The sequence below is a fragment of the Nicotiana tomentosiformis genome, chromosome 6 (assembly GCF_000390325.3).
Source record: "Nicotiana tomentosiformis chromosome 6, ASM39032v3, whole genome shotgun sequence".
Taxonomy (NCBI): domain Eukaryota; kingdom Viridiplantae; phylum Streptophyta; class Magnoliopsida; order Solanales; family Solanaceae; genus Nicotiana; species Nicotiana tomentosiformis.
Genome location: NC_090817.1, coordinates 139,412,064 through 139,425,592, shown reverse-complemented (window position 1 = coordinate 139,425,592; position 13,529 = coordinate 139,412,064). Strand labels below are relative to the sequence as shown.

Genomic DNA, 13,529 nt, shown 5'->3' with positions numbered 1-13,529 from the left:
TCCTTATTCCCGACGAGATTCTCTCCCTTAGTGTGTTTGTAACGGCTCTTGTCTGTGAGCTCGAGCTCGGTCGGTCTCGGTGCAGGTCGATAGTGCTTCTAGAGCTCGATACAGACTCGGGATCAGGCGATGATTCGGATTCGGTCCCGGTTGGTCTCTGCCCTTTAAGCTCGAAATCATCTCATCATAGTTCGATCCGGACCCGAGCTCGATGATGACTTCGAACTCGGTGTTTGACCTATACCTGGGATCCGAAGCTTGTTTGTATCATCTTCGGGACCCATCTCGATATTACGAAGTCTTTCTTCGATTCATTATATTTCGACCCTGATCAATCGTACGAGGACCGAAATCTATTTTGACCGTATATAGATAGTCCCTTCGTTTCTCGGGAAGGATGTGGTGAGAAACGATATGATTCCTCCATGGCTCGATTGGATTATAAGCTGACGTTCACATTGGGTTCGATCATGACGCACGTGATAGATGTCCTATCGATTTAGTTTTTCAAGGCATTAAATGCATGTCAAACGGTGGTCGACCACCACTGACATTGAGCCGTTGTTACTTTATTCTATAAATAGCCTTTCCTTTTACCATTTACTACTTTTACATCTTCATCTTCCAAATTTCCCAAGTTCTTTTCCGCATCCTCTAAATTTATTCGTAGATCTGTGAAAAGCCCTTCTTCAAACTTACCAAATCTTTGTCACTTTCTTATATTCTTGACCTTTAAATTCGAAAAATGGCGAAAACATCACAAACCATTCCTCAAAAAGAGAAAGCTTCATCTTCGCAGTCTGCCGCCGACGGAACACCGGTATAGCCACGGCCTGAGGAGTGTGTTCCTGGGGCATGTGTTCTTACCTCTGATTTTAAGGTCGATAAAGGATCGTCGGTTCCCGCCCAATGTGAGCCAGTATCGATGTACATGTGTTCGATAACCGAGAGGTACCTCAAACAGCTGAAAAAAGTTTGCAATTGGGAGGGTAAAGAAATAATAATCCTTTCTTCTGACGAAGATATCACCACTTACGTGAAAGGGGTTTTAAGTGTGTATACTTACCATTTCACGTTAGGTCTCCTCGATTCTGTTATTATTGACTTCTACCGTCAATACCAAATAACCCTAGGTCAGGTCCATCCCTCTTTTTGGCGGATCGATATTTTGGTTCAATACTTTGTGAATAAAATCGAGGGGATGTCGTTCACCCTCGACCATCTCATCTGATTGTACCGTCCTCGCCTTTTTCGAGGAGGGTTAATAAAACTTCAGCGTCGGGCTACCAAGGCTCTGTTCTCGAGCATTGACGAGGATAAGGATCGAGGCTAGATGGGCAGGTTCGTTCGAGTTAGGACTTCGGACCTGATTCCGACTGAAAATATGCCTTTTCCCGAGGAGTGAAATATGAAACGTAAGTGTGGTTCTGTTGTTACTTACTTCTATTTCACCCTTTCATTTCTTTTCTCACTGATATTCCTCTTTCTGTGATGCAGCGGTTCTCTGGATGCCCGGAGCAGTTCCCGATCTCAAGAACTGGGTACGAGCTTTGACTTCGACCTCCACATACTCCGAGCGCTCATGGCGTGATTTGTCAAAGGGCCGATGGGAGGCAAAAGATCACGGTAAGCCCATTTCTCGTACCTTTTGGTAGTTCGAGACATTTCCATATACTTTAATAAAATTTTCCATATGTAGGTATGGGCAAAGATGTGATTTTGAGGCCCTCGTCCATCGAGAAAAAGGCTTCGGCCTCTTTCCAAAGCCGGTAAAAGATAATAAGAGGAAAAGAGCGTCTGTTCCCGAAGATCCAAAATCGAAGAAGAGGACGGCTCGTAAGCCGAACAAGAATACCATTCCTTTGATGACCGTAGAATCAGTTATGCGTCTAAGGGATGAAGACGAAAAAGAAGAAGAAAACGATGGGTCCGCGTTGGCGGCCCGAACGAAGAAGACCACCGATGTTCCACATGCAGCTAGATTGATGATGGTTCATAAGGTTCTGCCTCGAACTGAGGATATATCGGAGAATGATTCGGGCAGAGTCCCCGAGTTGTTGGAGATCAAAGATGCTTCCCATCGAAGCCAACAAATGGGGGATATGTCCGAAGGGGCTCCCCTCGAATCTTTTCGAACCGAAGAGGATGTTCCAAGTGATTCACTTGGAGCAGTAGCAATCGAAGACTTGCCCACCTTCCCTGCTTTTTCTGCAGGGGCGATTCGGGAGGCCCAAGCTTTGGGGGCCCTCGAACTAGATAGGCCTCATGATGGAGAGGATCCTTTTCATGACCTGTTTACCGGTATCAAGGACATTGTCGGTATTAGCGATACATCGGACCTTTTTCATGGGGGTGCAACAGGCTTTGAATCAGGTAAGCCTTAAATTATTTTGTTGGTATTACTTTAATGTTTGCTTTTCTTTTCTAACTTCGTTTCTTCTTTCATTGCAGGTCGTGGCAGTTCATCGAGAAGCATGTTCTCGGTCTCGAGCTGAGCTACATCGATATGAGGCCGATCTTCAATGGGTTATTGAGGAGGGTAACTCCCTTAAACTCCTCTTAGGGCAAAGGGCATATGAAATAAAAGACCTTCGAGTTGAGTTGGCCAAGGCTCACCAAGATCAGACCGATTTGTCCGAGCAGGTAATGATACTTTTAAAAGCCTATGGGCTCGATACCAGAACGATGGCTAATTGTTTGGTCTCACAGCTGCAGCAGAAAATTGAGATGATCGGAAAACTTCGTGAGGAGATCGACATGATAAAAACGGAGTCCTTGAAGTGGAAAGAAGGTATGGACCACTTCGCTGTAGAGAAAGACGATGCTCGGACTCAATTATCAACGGTCAAAAACCAACTTTAAAGCATGAAGGAGAAAGGCTCGATTCAAGCAAGAAGAATAAAGGAGCTCGAGGCTCGGTTGGCCTCCGAACTTGCCAAGGCCGAATCTGATGCTAAAAAGGCAAAGGCCGATGCGGACGCACTTGTGGCCGTCTATCGGGCCGACGCTGAAGCTGCCTAAGTTCAAGCAAGAGAGGCAGCTGAGACCGTCGATACTCGAGCACATTGAGTTGCTGAACTTGCTAAGTGCCGATCTCGGAGGGAAACCCTTTAGGAGATCCATGCTCGAGGTTTCGACCTCGCTGAAGAGATAAAAAAGGCTAAAGAACTCGAAACTAATGTTGAAGCCTTGGTTTCTGATGACGTTGATGATGATAATGATGATGATGATGGGAGTGAGAGTGAGTCCGAGAATGGGGGGGGGGAGCCCGGTGGAGAAGAGACCGCTCCCGAGGATAACCAAGAAGCTTAGCCCTTACCTTCTATGTTGTAATCATGTAAACAATCTTGTATATAAAAATATCTTTTTCTTTTGCCAACTTGCTTCTGCTTTATGAAGATTTTATGAATGTTTTCATAAGGATTTAGGCAATTTGATCAAATTTGGACTCCGTAGCCTTTATAATCGAGTGAGCGATTACCCAAGCTTGAAATGAGGCAGCCCGTAGGCTTAATTGTCGAATTGAGTGATTGTTTGAACTTGAAGTATGATGTAGCCTTTAGGCTTATTAGTCAAGTGGGTGATTCGAACTAGAAGTAATATGGCATGTAGGCGTAATGATCGAGTGATTATTTCGAACTCGAAGTAATGTAGTCCGTAGGTGTAATGGTCGAGTGAGTGCTTGCTCAAACTCGGAATAAAAATAGTCTGTAGGCTTAGTAGTCGAGTGAATGTTTCAAACTCGAAGTAATATAGCTCGTAGGCATAATGGTCGAGTGAGTGCTTGCTCGAACTCGGAATAAAAATAGCCCGTAAGCTTAGTAGTCAAGTGAATGTTTCGAACTCGAGGTAATGTAGCCCTTAGGCGTAATGGTCGAGTGAGTGCTTGCTCGAACTCGGAATAAAAATAGCATGTAGGCTTAGTAGTCGAGTGAATGTTTCCAACTCGAAGTAATATAGCTCGTAGGCGTAATGGTCGAGTGAGCGCTTGCTCGAACTCGGAATAAAAATAGCCCGTAGGCTTAGTAGTCGAGTGAATGTTTCGAACTCAAGGTAATGTAGCCCGTAGGCGTAATGGTCAAGTGAGTGCTTACTCGAACTCGGAATAAAAATAGCCCGTAGGCTTAGTAGTCGAGTGAATGTTTCGAACTCGAGGTAATGTAGCCCGTAGGCATAATGGTCGAGTGAGTGCTTGCTCGAACTCAAAATAAAAATAGATCGTAGTCTTAGTAGTTAAGTGAATGTTTCAAACTCGAAGTAATGTAACCCGTAGGCGTAATGGTCGAGTGAGTGCTTGCTCGAACTCAGAATAAAAATAGCCCGTAGGCTTAGTAGTCGAGTGAATGTTTCAAATTCGAAGTAATATAGCCCGTAGGCGTAATGGTTGAGTGAGTGCTTGCTCGAACTCGAAGATTTATCTCAATCCTGCTTGCATAATCAATCTCGACATAGAGGAATATTTCTTGGATATAAGATATCGGTAAAGAAGAGAATTTTCTTTGCCAGTCATTATACACGTATTCACGATTTGTGTCAGGGCTCAAGCCAACTACATGATCATTGTTCGTTTTGACCATTTAGCTCTTACAACTTTTCCTATTGGAACCCTGTTGTTACAAAATAACTTTCTTGCATCAGAACTTGATATATTTGAGGGCTAATACCCCCCCTCCCCAGTATTTGGGGTCGATTGTAAAAAGGCCTGGGATACTGCTGAATTGTCTCTAAGTATAGCACGATCATTGATTGCCTCATTAAAAGCCTTACCGAAAAACTCATTTGGGAAAAAACCGGTCTAAGGGAAAAAGAGTGCAACACGTGCTTCTAGACCTAGGGTTTAGTATTGAAGGATCCATCCTAGCTCCTGATCGGACTCCTGCATTGGATAGTTTCGAAATGTAAACGAATATGGGAGGATTGTACCTTAGCAGTAGTACCGTTTTAGGTGTGACACATTCCAATTTCTTGATAGTTGTTTGCCGTTTATAATACCGAGCTTGTATGATCCTTTTTCGATGTTTTTGAGAACCTGATACGGTCCTTCCCAGTTTGGTCCTAGTTTTCCTTCGTTTGGATTTCGGGTGCTGAGGGTGACTTTCCTTAGCACTAAGTCCCCGAGTTTAAAATGGCGAAGCTTGGTTCTTTGATTATAGTATCTTTCGATTCGCTGCTTGTGGGCGGTCAATTGGACGAGAACATCTTCTCGTTTCTCATCTGATAATTCGAGGCTAGCGTTCATAGCCTCGTTATTTGACTTATCTGTTGTATGTCGAAACCTGGCACTGGGTTCCCCGACTTCGACTGGAATCAAGGCTTCGGAGCCATATACTAAGGAAAATGGGGTTGCCCCCGTACTAGATTTTGATGTTGTTCGATATGCCCAAAGGACTTCGAGTAGGATTTCTCCCCATTTTCCTTTAGCGTCGTTCAACCTCTTCTTTATGTTTTGAATGATAGTTTTGTTCGTTGATTAGGCTTGTCCGTTCCCACCGGGGTGATACGACGTTGATAATATTCTTTTTATTTTGTGGTCTTCGAAGAATTTCTTCACTTTGCTGCCAACAAACTGTTTCCCATTGTCAAAGACTATTTCGGTGGGTATCCTGAATTGACATATGATATGATCCCGGATAAAGTCTATAACCTCTTTCTCTCTTACTTTCACGAACGCCTGTGCTTTAACCCATTTAGAGAAATAGTCCTTCATAAATAAAATGAATTTAGCTTTACTTGGGGCCGATGGCAAAGGGCCGACGATATCCATTTCCCATTTCATGAATGGCCAGGGGGATAAGACTGAGTGAAGTTTCTCTTCGGGCTGATGGATCATCGGTGCAAACCTTTGACATTTGTCATATTTTCGAACAAACTCCTTTGCATCTTTGCCCATATCGACCCAATAATACTTTGCCCTGATTATTTTTCGGACTAATGAATCGGAACCAGAGTGATTTCCACAAGTGCCCTCGTGCACCTCACGTAGTATATAATCGGTGTCTCCTGGACCTAAGCATACTGCCAATAGTCGATCGAATGTCCTTCGGTATAACGTTCCGTCTGCAGTTAATGTGAATCGAGCAGCTTTGGTTCGTAGGACCCTCGAATTTTTAGGATCCGATAGGAGTTTTCCATTTTTTAAGTATTCAATATACTTATTTCTCCAATCCCAGGTTAAGCTCATAGAATTTATCTCGGCATGACCTTCTTAGATCACGGATCTTGAGAGTTGAACGACAGTCCCCGAGCTTATCTCGCCTTCCTCAACTGATGATCCCAAATTTGCAAGTGCATGAGCCTCACTGTTTTGCTCTCGTGGAACATGCTGTAAAGTCTATTCTTTGAAATGGTGCAGAGTGACCTACAGTTTGTCCAAATACCTTTGCATTCTATCTTCTCGAACTTCGAAGGTTTTGTTTACTTGATTTACCACCAGCAAAGAGTCACACATGGCTTCAATGACTTCTGCTCCCAAGCTGTTAGCTAGCTCGAGACCTGCAATCATGGCCTCATACTCAGCCTCGTTGTTAGTCAACCTAGTAGTTTTAATAGATTGCCTAATAGTGTTACCCGTGGGTGGCTTTAAAATAATGCCTAGCCCGGACTCCTTCACGTTTGATGCCTCATCCGTAAAAAGGGTCCATACCCCCGATGACGTACCCGATTTCAGTAAGAGTTCTTTTTCGACTTCGGGTACGAGGTTCGTCGTGAAATCAGCCACGAAGTCCGCTAAAATTTGAGACTTGATGGCCGTATGGGGTTGATATTCGATATCGTACCCACTGAGTTCGACGAACCATTTGGACAATCGGCCTGATAGTTCGGGCTTGTGTAAAATATTACGAAGCGGGTAAGTGGTTAATAGACATATGGGATGACATTGAAAGTACAGTCTTAACTTTCTAGAGGCGCTTATCAGTGAAAGTGCCAATTTTTCTAAGTGCGGATATCTAGTTTCTGCTTCTCCTAAGATTTGACTTACATAATAAATGGGAAATTACGTACCTTGCTCTTCTCGAACTAGGACACCGCTTACCGCGATTTCTGGTACTACCAAGTACAAGCAAAGTTTTTCGTCTATCTTTGGAGTATGAAGCAGTGGTGGGCTCAATAGATATCATTTTAATTCCTCTAATTCTTGTTGGCATTCTGGGGTCCAAGCGAAATCGTTCTTCTTTTTGAGTAGAGAGAAAAATTTGTGACTCCGATCTGACGATCTCGAATTGAACTGGCCTAAGGCTGCAATCCATCCCGTTAGCCTCTGTATAGCTTTCACGATGTCCACGATGGCGATGTCTTCGATGGCCTTGATTTTATAGAGATTAATCTCGATCCCTCGATTTGACACCATGAAGCTGAGGAATTTGCTAGAACCAATCTCGAAAGCACATTTCTCGGAGGTGAGCTTCATGTTGTATTTCCTTAAAATCTCGAATGTTTCCTGCAAATGGGTTAAATGGTTCTCTGCGCGCAGGGACTTAACTAGCATGTCATCAATATAAACTTTCATTGATTTACCTATTTGTTCCTCGAATATTTTATTTACTAGGCGTTGGTAAGTAGCTCCTGCATTTTTTAGCCCGAAGGGCATCACATTATAACAATATGTTCCATACTTGGTGACAAATGAAGTCTTTTCCTGGTCTTCCGGGTTCATTTGGATTTGATTATACCCGGAATAGGCATGGAGAAAAGTAAGGATCTCGTGGCCTGCCTTGGCATCGATCATGCGATTGATGTTGGGCAGCAGAAAGGAATCTTTGGGGCATGCTTTGTTCAAATCCTTATAATCTACACACATTCTAAGTTTGTTCCCTTTTTTAGGCACTACAACTACATTGGCTAACCATTTAGTATATTTCACCTCCCGAATGGATCCTATTTTGAGAATTTTGGTTACCTCGTCCTTTATGAACGTGTGTTTTACCTCGGACTGTGGTCTTCTCTTTTGCTTCACTGGTTTGAACCTAGGGTCCAAGCTTAGCCGATGCGTTGTTATATCCAATGGGATCCCTGTTATATCTAAATAGGACCAAGTAAAACAATCTGCGTTATTGATAAGAAATTTAATAAGCCTTTTCCTCAGTTCGGGGGTTAACCCCGTTCCCAGGTATACCTTTCGTTCGGGCCAGTTCTCGATTAGTATGACTTGCTCCAATTTCTCAATCGTTGACTGGGTAGCGTCTGAATCATCATGAACCACGAAGGATCGAATGATCCTTTGATCATCATCTTCATCGATCTTCTGATTTTTTAGTTGGGTTAGAACCGATGATTGTGACTGCTATTTGGCATCTCGTTCCCCCTTTAAGCTCGAACCCTTTGTCGATGAAGGCGAGGATATCAGAATTGTTACTTCGACATCAAACATTTCCTTTGCGGTCGGTTGTTCCCCGTGTACCGCTTTGATTCCCTCCGATGTTGGGAATTTAAGAACTTGATGGAAGTTCGAAGGCACAACTTTCATTTTGTGGATCCACGGCCTTCCAAAAAGGGCATTGTATCTCATATAGCCTTCTATTACGTGGAACTTCGTTTCCTGGATAGTCCTGACCACGTTTATCGGCAGAATTATTTCGCCTTTGGTAGTTTCACATGCCATATTGAATCCGTTTAGAACCAGGGTTGCGGGTATAATCTGGTTCTGTAGACCGAGTTATTCTACAACCTTCGATCTAATAATATTGGCCGAGCTACCTGGATCAATTAACACACGCTTAACTTTAGTTTTATTCACGAGTACAGATATTACCAGTGCATCGTTGTGCGGTTGCATGATCACTTATGCATCTTCATCATTAAAGGACAAGGTTTCTATGGGTGCGTAATCCCAAGTTCTAGATCGCTTTTCTCTCATAACCGATGTCTTAATGTGTTTAAGTACCGGCCTCTGAGGAGTATCGATGCCACTGATGATCATGTGGATGACGTGCTGTGGTTCTTCCTGTTCATGTTGTTTACCGAAATCCCTATTTTTGAAATGGTTTTTGGCTATGTCGCTTAGAAATTCTCAAAGGTGCCCTTTATTGAATAATCAGGCTAACTCCTCTCTTAGTTTCCTGCAATCTTCCGTTCTGTGCCCATGGGTGCCATGATATTCGCACATTTGATTGGGGTTCCTATGGGCAGGATCAGTCTGCATGGGTCGAGGCCATTTAGTATCCTTGATGCGTCCGATAGCCGATACGATGGCGGATGCGTCGATACTGAAGTTATACTCCGATAGTCGTGGTGCTTCCTTAGGTCCGGTACGCCTATCAAACCCATTTCTGTTCATCAGTCCCCGAGATCTTTGGCTTCGAGCATTCCTCTTTTCTCCTCGTACGAGGTTACGTGGAAGTTCGTTGCCCCGACGATCTCCGTTGTATGGCTAGTATCTATCCTTGCTTGACCTTGATTCTGGATCGGCATCCCCTTTAAAATCGGACCCGGAACTCAACTGGTCGTCTTCGACCCTTATTTTAGATTAGTACCGATTGTGCACATCGACCCAAGTAATAGCTGGATATTCGATCAGGTTGTGTTTCAGCCACTGTGAAGCCGTCGAACTTCGTTCGTTCAAACCTTGAGTGAAAGCCTGAATGGCCCAATCGTCTGTGACCGGTAGCAGATCCATTCGTTCCATTTGAAAAGGAGATACGAACTCCCTCAGTATCTCGTTGTCCTTTTGTCTTACTTTGAAAAGGTCTGATTTCCTTGTTGCGACTTTTATGATGCTGACGTGTGCTTTTACAAAAGAATCTGCTAACATGGCGAACGAGTCGATAAAGTTTGGTGGTAGGTTGTGATACCAAATCAGTGCTCCCTTTGAGAGCGTCTCTCCGAATTTTTTTAACAACACATATTCGATTTCATCGTCTTCTAAATCATTGCTCTTGATGGCATACGTATAAGAAGTGACATGCTCGTTGGGGTCGGTCGTTCCGTTATATTTGGAAATTTTGGGCATACAGAATTTTTTGGGGATTGGTTTTGGAGCTGCGCTCGAGGGAAAAGGTTTTTGCACGATCTTTTTGGAATCCAACCCTTTCATCATTGGTGGAGCTCCCGGAATCTGATCGATCATGGAGTTATATGTTTCTACTTTTTTATCGTTGGCTTCGACTCGCTTTGTAAGCTCCTCGAGTAATTTAGCAATTTCGGGAGTAGTCCCCGATTCTTGCTCATTTGACCTCACTATGGCTGGCTCCGTTCTGTAGGCGATTTTTAGAGGTGGATTGGGCTCAGGTCTGCTCTGTAGGTGGGTTTGGCTCTGCAACTGAACTATTGCTGCATGTTGAGCTTGCAACTTTTCGAAAATCATACGCAAACTGACGTCGTTTTCCTCGACGTTAAGAGTATCTCGAGCTGCAGACCGAACGCCACCATGAATGCTATTTTTGGGTTCAAAATGTAGGTTCGCCTCAATGACCACATGTGAATTAATATCTATCGACAATTCGATTAGAGTTCCAACGGCGTTGACATGTGGTCTTTGGGTACTGGGTGTCAAGTTATTGTTCTCATCTTGAAGCCGACTTCGTTGTCGATAGGTGAGGCCATTTGATTGATAGTTAGTCGCTGCTAATCCGAAATCCAAGATATTCTCGGAAACAAGCACAAAACACAACAATGTGTTTTTGCAGATTCGTATCAAATAACCACTATTATTTCCTGGTTATTTGGGTTAGCCATTATGTGGGATTGGGATGTTGATTTTTCCTTCACTTTGGGCTTTTATTTGACCCAAGAGCATTTTTCTCCTCTTTCTCTCTTTTCATGTTCATATATCCATCATATCAACAAAAACAAGATGAACAATTTCAATAATTTTCCATTTTCTCTATTGTTTTCTCAAGCTTGCGAACGAAATAAGAAGATTTTTTTAATTGAGAAAGTTTTTCTAAATATAGTTTTAGTTTAATAAATTATTTACACTTTTATATATTACCAATCTAAACTTACATCATTGTGTCAATTTTAAATAACTAAATTATTTACAAATGTGTGAAAACTCAAGCTTAAAAATATATATAACTTTTTGAAAAAGAATAGCGGGGTTTATTAATCATAGGAGCAACTCATACAAAGAGTGTAAAATCATTCAAAACTAGAAAGGAAAAAAGAGATGACGAACTTAGAGCACGTTTGGCCGTGAACTTTTTTTCACTTTTTTCGATTTTTTTTTTTTTTTTTGAAATCAGTGTTAATTTTCAATTTTTACTTGAAAATTAAGATGAATTTTGTAATGTTTCAAAAATTAAAAAAATTCTAAAAAGCTGTTTTTTAAAATTTTTTTCACTCAGATCACCCATAAAAATTCAAAAACAACCCAAAAATATATTCATGTCCAAACACAATTCTAATTTTCAAATATCATTTTCACTTGAATTTTGTTTTTTATTTTATTTTCGAAATTTTACGGTTCTTATGTCCAAACGCTCACTTAATAATACAGTATAACTTCAGGGGTATCATAGCAAATATATTCCCCCTCTTTGCTATGAATAAACCCGAAGTTTGTGTTACAGCTATTTAAACCCATACGGCAGACTCAAAAACCCTAGCCATCAAAGTTCTAAAACTCTAAGCTCGCCGCTTCGGGTATCAATTTCTCTTGTTCATCTCTGTCTTTTTCTTTTTCTTTTGTCCCTTGAGTTTTTGCTTATGTTTTTTTTCTTGCATTCAATTGTGAGCTGAACAATGATCTGCCTCTGCCTATGATGGCATTAAATATACTTTGAGTATTTTTACTATGAATCAAATTTTAATCTGAGGCTTGAGGCTTTATCAGTTTCTCTTTTGGTATTTTCATATTTGTTTGAGCCTTTTCACCTTATTTCATGAAATCAGATAACTAATGGTGTTGATTAGTTGAATTTGCGTTAATTAATTGAGGCATATGATGAAAGTTGGTTTCTTGTTAGACATCTGTAGACAACCCCTTTTCAAAAATGTCCTTTTTTTGGTTTTACATTTTTTTTTTTGCATTAGTCCTTGCAATGATGATAAAACAGACAGGGACATCAGCACTCCTTACAGGGGATGATGATTTGTCGATGGGAATCTCTCTGATGCTTGAGACTAATATTTTTCATTACAGTGTAGGCTAGCAATACAGTTGTACCTGTTTTGTGTTTGTATTCCTTTTATTGTTCGTATCTGATGTGTAATTATGTTTCCTTAACCTAAAAGTAGTGATTAATTAATTGCTAGAATAAAGTGTCTTATAAGTCTGCTTTAAAAGTTGTATTTTTTGGTTAAATAAGTGTTTCCTAGAAATAAATTTGTGATCTTTAGATTTAAGGAATCACTAGTACTGCATTTGTTGCACACAGAGTGATAGCTGAATGATTGTTATTATAAATCACCTCCGCAGGGGAGGCCTTAAATATTTTGAATTTGCTAGTTTGCTTTTATGTTGCTCCTTTGGCTTTGTTTATTTTGTAATTGTCTTTGTGGTTCATATTATCTTAAACAGGAATGATTATGTTTATAATTGTCACCTATTAACTTGCATACTAATTTTTTCTTGTTTGTTTACCTTGAAATTACTTTTGAGGGGTCGTGGCATTCTTCGTTTGCATGCATATATGACAGAAGCACAATAACTCATCCATTGTTTTGTTGATCATGTAAGTGTTATTCTTCATCTTGTCTAAATGTGCTGGGGATGTTTGCATTATGCACGTATTATTTTGATGTATAAAGATGATGATACTTAATTGTCACTACCTCTGACTCTGAGGCATATTTTTTTTCGGCTTTCATTTTGATCTTTTACTCTATTGTGGTTGGTATTCTCAGTGTTATTGTTTCTTGCACCTATTTGTCTTTTGGTTGAAGCCTGATGATTGCCAATTAAGAACGGAGATTTGAATGATGCTATCTGTTGAAGCCTTCTCATTTGTTGGGCTCCAGTGGCATCGCATGTGATCATCTTTCTTATGAATGATGAAGGCTTTTTTGAGCTTTCATATCAGATACAGAGCTTTGCATAAGAGATTTTATTGGCTTTTTATATATAAAACTTTATGATGGCATCATGTTTTGCTAGTTATTCTTGATGCATTCTTTTAGTAGTATGTTTTGGAACGGACCAAAAATCTTTCTTATTTTTGGTCCGTTCCAAAACATTTTTGGTAGTTATTCTTGATGCATTCTTTTAATACTCAGTAATTTTCTGGATTTTGAGCTGATTTGAGCAGGCTAAGATAGGCAATGATGTAAATTTTACTTGGTTTAAGGTAGGTTGATGATGGTATGGGAGTTTATTTTTACATGTACCTTTTCTCTTTAATGTCTATTTTTCTTTGTTGTCCGAGGTGGTATTAAACCATGCCCAAGTAAGCCTAAAAGTTGTGAATACAGTTCAACATGTTTTCCCTTTAAAGCCTCTCAGATTTTCTATACATTCTTTCGTTTCCTATAATGTAGTAGTTTGGTATGTAAATTGAGCAACCGTATCCGGTTTGGGTACGTATATCTTTATATGCAACAACTATTCCCCCATTCCAATTTATGTGAACCTGTTTGAGTGAGCATGTTTTTTA

General features: G+C 41.0%; 2 non-coding genes across 2 annotated transcripts; both read left to right on the top strand.

The window, feature by feature from the left end:
• The first annotated feature begins 11,687 nt into the window (after positions 1 to 11,687).
• LOC117273867 (small nucleolar RNA Z267) lies at positions 11,688 to 11,757 on the top strand. Its single transcript, XR_004503886.1, has one exon. It is a non-coding gene; the product is annotated as a small nucleolar RNA Z267 (small nucleolar RNA).
• A 215-nt stretch (positions 11,758 to 11,972) lies between these two features.
• LOC117273868 (small nucleolar RNA R44/J54/Z268 family) lies at positions 11,973 to 12,057 on the top strand. The gene has a single exon (XR_004503887.1). It is a non-coding gene; the product is annotated as a small nucleolar RNA R44/J54/Z268 family (small nucleolar RNA).
• Positions 12,058 to 13,529: the final 1,472 nt, after the last annotated feature.